This window comes from Notamacropus eugenii, chromosome 7 (genome assembly GCF_028372415.1).
Source record: "Notamacropus eugenii isolate mMacEug1 chromosome 7, mMacEug1.pri_v2, whole genome shotgun sequence".
NCBI lineage: Eukaryota > Metazoa > Chordata > Mammalia > Diprotodontia > Macropodidae > Notamacropus > Notamacropus eugenii.
The window spans coordinates 151,997,527-152,005,217 of record NC_092878.1 but is presented as its reverse complement, the minus strand read 5'-3'; the positions used below and the strand labels follow the sequence as shown (position 1 = coordinate 152,005,217).

General features: G+C 40.5%; 1 pseudogene; it reads right to left on the bottom strand.

Annotated features, from left to right (window-relative positions):
- Window positions 1–1,262: 1,262 nt before the first annotated feature.
- On the bottom strand, window positions 1,263–5,670 carry LOC140514779 (mitochondrial translation release factor in rescue-like; annotated as a pseudogene).
- Between the last annotated feature and the right edge of the window lie 2,021 nt (window positions 5,671–7,691).

Below are 7,691 nucleotides of genomic sequence, written 5' to 3'. Positions count from 1 at the left end.
TCCTTCCTGCCCTTGACCTTGTGGCCATGTGTCTCCCCACTCCCCATGCCTTTTTCTCACCAATTCTATTTAGCTACTGCAAGTCCATGTCAGTAGTCAGCTCAAGTGGAGGGATGTGGTGATATACTTCGTGAGGAATGTTGGATGGCAGTCAATCAAGAACTACTCTCCTATACATGATATCTCCCCCATTAGAATATAAATTTTGTGAGGGCTAAGACAGTCACATTTTGATATTTGCATCCTCAGCACCCAGCACAGAACCTGGCACATAGTAAGTACTTATAAATGCTTTTCCATTCATTCATACAATGAGGCTTTACCAAAGTGATAGCTGTCATCTTTTACTAGATCCCAATTTTTAAAGTGATCAAAAAGCAAGCAGCAAGCCAAAAACTGAGATGAAGAATAACGAGACAAAAAAACACAGAAAGCAAAGGTAGGTAGTCAAAAGTCCAAGGAAGCAATCTAAAACCTGGAAAGCTGAACAAAGCACGCAGGAGACCAAGGACAGCAAGAACGGTATTGACAGTTATACCTTTTCTCAGCCAGGAAGCTTTCAGAAGTCAGTCCTCAAGACTGGCTACCCTGGGTTCTGAGAACATAGGTAAATGGGAGGACCCAGCTGGGATAGAGAATTAAGGAAGCTGCTGACAGGAAACTCCTGACCAAAATCCACTAAAAGGTAAATCCAACAAATGTATCCCTAAAGAGTCATTATCCTATATGACCTCACCCTAGGACATACCCATGGTACTGCCTCTAGAACTTTCAGATTCTCTACTATTGATCCACCTGCTTGTTTTCTAATTCATCACTTGACTAATAAGTATTTTATCAATCACAACAGATAATATGAATTCTCTTTTTTTTCCATTTTCGAAATCAAACAAGGCATCCTATATACTGTGGCACTCAATAAATATTAATTGGGAGAGATAATGAATGTTTGATGGAAACTTTGTCAGACTGAAATATTTATCCTAATTACTTTGGAAGATGCATTTAATAATTGAGTGATCCCTTCTCCGAGGTACTATACAAATCTGTACATTATTAATTTATCTGCTATCACTTTTAAAAGGGCTTTCCTAATTAATTACTTAGTTATGCATAGTCATGTGGATGAATGAATGAATAGATAGCTATTAAGTGCTTACTATGTGCTAAGCACTGGGGGATACAAATGGAAAAACAAACCGCCCCCTACTGTCAAGGAACTCACCTTCTAACAGGTAATCAGGACATAAGGAGGGTTTCAGCTACAAGTCAGGAGGAAAGGTCTCATGATGCTTAGGGTGCAGCAACAAAGCTAATGCCTCTTCTTTGTCATTTCCGCTGATAAAATCAATCAGTTTCCCCACATCACCAAGTGCCTTAGGGGACAGACACCTGCAGTTAGTGGGAGTAACACGGATGAGGGTCACGCAAAGGAAACTGAAAAAAAGCAGGAAGAAAGCCAGGAGAGAGGAGTGCCACAAAAACTCAGAGGCAACTTCTCAACTTCCCTAGATCCTCAAGAGTGTAGGGGAAATCTGGCAGGACATGATGATGTATGTCATGGCTAAAATGAAAACATCTTGGAAAGTTAGGAAGTTGTTTTTCCACTGATCCATCCACAACCCACCATATTATTTTCTTTTGGTCCTTAAAGAGCCAGATTTTTAAGGCAGCTAGGTGGCTGGCTCAGTAAATGGCGCATTGGGTCTAGAATCAAGTAGACCTAAGTTAAAATCTAGCCTTCAGACATTCACTAGCTGTGTGACCTTGGGCAAGTCCCTTAACCTCTGTCTTAATCCACTAGAGAAGGAAATAGTAATCCACTCTAGTATCTTTGCCAAGAAAACCCCACACAGGATTAGCTAAGTGGTGAGGGTAGGTAGGTGGCTACAGTGGATGGAGCACTGGGCCCGGAGTCAGGAAGACCTGAGTTCAAATCCAGCCTCAGTTTCGTCGTCTGTAAAATGAGCTGGAGAAGGAAATGACAAACCACTCCAATATCTTTGCCAAGAAAACCCCCAATGGGGTCACGAAGAGTTTGAAATGACTGAAACAACTGAACTACAACAACAGTCAGATTTTCCAAAGTAAAAAAAACTCTTTTGGAAGTTGTTTCAAGTTGTCTTCTTTCAACTCACCAAAAGCTGGGAGGATGAATTTACTGAACGCTTGAAAGATAAGCTGGCCAAAGAAATGCCTGACTGCCCACATTCCTGCCCGGGAGCACTCATGCTTGGCCCTGGGAATGTTAAACAGTAGCACTTAGAACACACAGACATACCTTCACCAGGCCCAAGCTTAAAGCTGAGCCAGACTGTCAAAGGCCTGTTTGAGCCTGGTTTCTTTCTCAGATATTTATTTATAGATTTGTGTGTGCGTGTCTGTCTGTCTGACTGTCTCTCTCTTTGTCTGCTTCTACCTCTATCTCTGTGTCTCTTGTCTCTGCCCCCTCCCTCTCTCTCTCTCTCACACACACACACACACATACACACACACACACACACTCACGAGCACATACACACACACACACACACACTCCTGAGCACACACACATGCACATATTCACACACACTCACAGAGGCATCCCAAATCCTCTTGTCTCCCTCTTCCATACTCCAGAGGACCATCCCACTTGCAACACCACCACCCCCAAGAGTTTCACTTCTCAAGGTTTAGGCATCATAGCTTAGGAATCTCAGTGCCGCATCACCCATGATAAAAATAGGGAGAAGATATGGCCTAATTAAATTAGTGACCAGAATTCCTTATCTAAAAGTGGAGTGTCAGGGAGTGGGGCAGATATTTTGGGTTAGAGAGGAAAGGGCTAGCTTTTCTCAATGCCCTTTCCATGGATAGTACTTCATAAAGCCTTCTGGAAGCTCTCCAAGGATGGAGTTTTAAAGTCTTCTTTTAACTGAATACATTAAAACCAATCACCACCTGTTTTGGCATTGGTTTTGTGAGAAAACAAGACACGAGTTTCAGACAAGACTGGAAACCCATGGAAAACTTACAGGGCTTAGACAATTTTCTAACCTTGTCTGGTCTGCACAAATAGCTTGTTGAGGTTCCGCTCTTGGCAGACTGCTTCAGTCATACTCGCCTTCTACCAAACAGAGAAGTGTAAACCTCAAGGGAAAAATAATTCTACCTCTCTTTCTGTCTCTTTCTGTTCTCTCTGTCTCTGTTTCTTCTCTCTGATTCTCTGTCTTTTTCTATGACTTTATCTTTGTCTCTGTTTCTCTGCGTGTCTCTGCCTTTGTCTCTGTCTCTCTCGGTCTTTCTCTTTCCCTCGCTGTCTCTCTGCCTTTTTCTCTGTGTCTTAATCTTTGTCTCTATCTCTCTGTTTCTATCTCTGTCTCTACTTTGCTATCTCTGTTTCTGCCTCTCTGCATTTTTCTCTTTTTTGAATTTATTTATTTTATTTTAATTTATGTATTTCATTTTCCCCCAGTTACATGTAAAAACGATGGTTAACATTCCTTGTTAAAACTTTGAGTTCCAAATTCTCTCCCTTGCTGCCTCCCCACCCCCGCCCCATAGAGAAGGCAAGCCATTTGATATGTTATACATGTGTAGTCATGCAAAACATTTCCATATTAGTCATGTTGTGAAAGAAAACATGGACCAAAAAAAGAAAACCTCAAGAAAAACAAAGTTTAAAAAGCGTGCTTAAGTCTGTACTCAGCCACCATCACTTCTTTCCCTGGGGATGGGCAGCATTTTTCATTCTAAGCCCTTCAGAGTAGTTTTGGATCACTGAATTGCTGAGAATAGCTAAGTTATCCATAGCTGATCATCTTACAACGTTGCTGCTACTTTGTACACACTACATGTCATTTTGCATTCGCTCATGTAAGTCTTTCCAGGTTTTTCTGAGAGCATCCTGCTCATCATTTCTTATAGCACAGTAGTATTCCATCATGATCACATACCACAATTTGTTCAACAATTCCCCAACTGATAGGCATCCCCTCAAATTCTAATTCTTTGCCACCAGAAAAGAGCCGCTACAAACCTAGTAGTGACATTGCTAGGTCAAAGGGTATGTATGGTGTTGTAGCCCTTTTTGCATAGTTCCCAATTGCTCTGCAGAGTTGTTGGATCAGCTCAAAACTCCACCAATAATGTATTGTCTCATTTTTCCCACATCCCCTCCACCAATGGTCATTTTCTTTTTCTGTCCTATTAGTCAATCTAATAGCTATGAGGTAGTACCTCAGATTTGTTTTAATTTGCATCTCTCCAATTAATAGTGAGTTAGAGCATTTTTTTCAACTAGCTAAAGCTAGCCTTGATAACTTCATCTGAAAACTGTTCATATCTTTTGATTATTTATCAATTGGTGAATGGCTCTTATTTTTGTAAATCTGACTCAGTTCTCTATGTTTGAGAAACGAGGCCTTTATCAAAGAAATTTGCTTCAGAAATGTTTTCAGTTATTATTACTAACTGTATTTCCCTCCATCCTATTCCTCTCCCCCATTTTTATTCTCTCTCTCTTTTCACCCTGTCCCCCCTCAAAAGTGTTTTGCTTCTGACTACCCCCTCCCCCAATCTGCTTTCCCTTCTATCACCTCCCCCTTTTCTTATCTCCCTCCCTTTCTGCTTTCCAGTAGTGTAAGATAAATTTCTATACCCAACTGAGTGTAGGCTATTCCTTCTTCTAGCCAATTCTAATAAGAGTAAGATTGACTCTCTCTCCTCCCACCTCTTCCACTCCACTATAAAAGCTTTTTCTTTCCTCTCTTTATAAGATAATTTACCTCCATTCTATCTCTCTCTTTTCCTTTCTCTCAGTACATTCCTCTCTCTCATCCCTTAATTTTATTTTTTTAAGATATCATCTCTTCATATTCAGCTCACACCTGCACTATCTATATGCACTCCATCTAACTGCCCTGATAATGAGAAAGTTTTTATGAGTTACCAGTATCATCTTCCCATGTAGGAATATAAAAAGTTTAATCTTATTAAGTCCCTTATGATTTCCCTTTCCTGTTTACCTTTTTTTGGAGTGGGGAGAGGCAATTGGTCCACAAACATTTATTGGAAGCCAGTAGGAGGGTGTTGCAGGCTGTAGATGCAGCTACCACACCTTGTGGCCATGCCTGCATGCCACTGACTGGCAGCTCCTGCTGCCCCTGCCTCACCCCCCATAATTCCTCTCAAGGCAATGGGGCCTCAGGCCTCGATTCCTTTAACATTAATTCCTTCAACAGTCTCTTCTCTAGGATTTCCTTTGCTTTTTTTCCCCTTTCTCTCTTCTTTATCTCTGCCTCCTTTTGACTTTGTGAATGTGACTGTCTTCTCCTCTGTATAAGAGATCCACTTTCCCTTGCAGAATTTCTCTTGCCAGCTTTTGATTTTGATCAACCAGTCTTGTCTGAAAGCACTTGACCACTATGCCAGACAAGATCATCACCACACAATTGCTCATTTTGCTGATTACTTGGCCACAGGACTGTGCCCTTTCACAAATTTCTCTTCAAAGTTGATTTTGTTCAGAGGAAGGAGGACATGGGAATCTGTCTTGCCTACCACCTGGGGCCCAGGAACTCCCATGCTGGGGAATAAAAATGAAGGTTTCTTCCACAGACAGAGTCTCCATAGCCTTGCACTGAATCTAATCAGTGAAACCGGAAGGTAAGGAAAGCCAAAAATGATCATAAAGGAATCTGGTCCTGAAAAGGAGCAACCAAGAACATTCTAAGTGGGAGGTCTCCTGTTTACCTTCTTTATGCTTCTCTTGAGTCTTGTATTTGAAAGTCAAACTTTCTATTTAGCTCTGGTATTCTCATCAAGAATGTTTGAAAGTCCTCTTTTTCACTGAATGTCTATTTTTCCACTGAAGGAATATATTCAGTTTTTGTGAGTGGGTGACTCTTTGTCTCTCTTTGTGACTCTTTGTGGGTGACTTGTTGTAAGCCTTTGCCTTCTAAAATATCATATTCCAAGCCCTCTGACCCGATAATATGGAAGCTGTTAAATCTGTTATCATGACTGTGTCTCCACCGTATTTGAATTGTTTCTTGAGGTGGTTGCATCCAATATTTTCTCCTTGACTTGAGAGCTCAGGAATTTGGCTATAATATTCTGGGAGCTTTCATTCTGGGATCTCTTTCAGAAGGTCATCAGTGGATTCTTTATATTTCTATTTTGCCTTCTGGTTCTAGAATAACAGAGCCTTTTCCCTTGATGATTTCTTGAAAGATGATATCTAGGCTCTTTTTTTATTATAATCATCCAATAATTTTTAAATTATCTTTCCTGGATCTATTTTGCAAGTCAGTTGTTTTTCCACCAAAATATTTCATTGTCTATTTTTCATTCTTTTGCATTTCTTCTGTTTCTTGATTTCTCATATAGTCATTAGCTTCCATTTGCTCAGTTTCAATTTTTAATGAATTACTTTCTTCAGTGAGCTTTTGCATCTCCTTTTCCATTTGACCAATTATACTTTTTAAGGAGATTTTTTCCAGTGAATTTTTGTGCCTCTTTTTTTCATTTGGCCAGTTCTGCTTTTTAAGGCATCCTACTCCTCATTTATTTTTTATATCTCTTTTACCATTTAGCCCATTGTGATTTTTAAGGTGTTATTTTCTTCACTATTTTTTTTTTGCATCTCCTTTTCCAAGCTATTGTCTTATTTTTCGTTATTTTCTTGATTTTCTTTCTGATTTCACTTCCCAATTTTTCCTTTATCTCTCTTACTTGATTTTCAAAATTCTTTTTGAGCTCTTCCATGGCATGAAACAAATTCGTATGTTTTGGGAGTCTCTGGATCTATTACCTTTGAATTTGTTATCTTCTTTTGATTATGTGTTTTGATCTTCTTTGTCACCATTTGTCAGAATTTTTTCTGTTGTTTGCTTATTTTCCAAGTCTATTACTTGAATTTTAACTCTTTTTTAAAGTAGGACTCTATTTCCCAGGTGGGGAGTGCTTCAGAGTTTTGTGCAGCTGTTTTCAGAGATACTGCTAGGGACCTGTAAGTTTTTAGTTCTTCTAGTATGAGTATCAGTATGATCTGAGGAGAAATGTGTTTACTCCTCTCCTGACCTGTGCTCTGGTCTGTGAGTGAGCACAAGCACTCTTTTCTGCCTTGAAACTGTGAAGAGAGTTCCTGCTCCACTGTGGCCATTGGCATCTGCTATGCCAATGCTCCTCCTCATCCTGGGGCTGACACCCAGGATGTTGAACTGGATTTGAGTATGAGCTAGCATACTCAATAGTGCTAGCAAAAAGACTGCTGTAATCTCCTTCTGACCAATTGTTCAGCCTTCTTATCATCTTTGGGCTGAGAGCTCTGGAAATGGCCACTGCTGATGTTTATTCAGTCACTCTCAAGACTTGCTCCTGGTTTGCTGGGGCCAGGGCTGTGCTGGTATGGCTTGTGCTGGACTGCGCTGGACTGTACTCCTCTCTCACCCAGGTATGACAGACTTTTCCTGCAGACCTTCTAAATTGTCTTTGGCTAGAATAGTATTTCACCCCTCTTTTGTGGGTTCCCCTGCTCTAGGAATTGTTCTCTGGCATTATTGAAAGGTGTTCAGAGTGGTTTTGGGGAGAACTTGGGCCAGGAGCTGCCTTTTCTCCACCTTCTTGCCCCCTGTATTTTTATCCTTATCTCTATCTCACTCTCTTCTCTCTCTTTTCTCTATCTTTCTCTTTCTCTCTCTGTCTCTGTG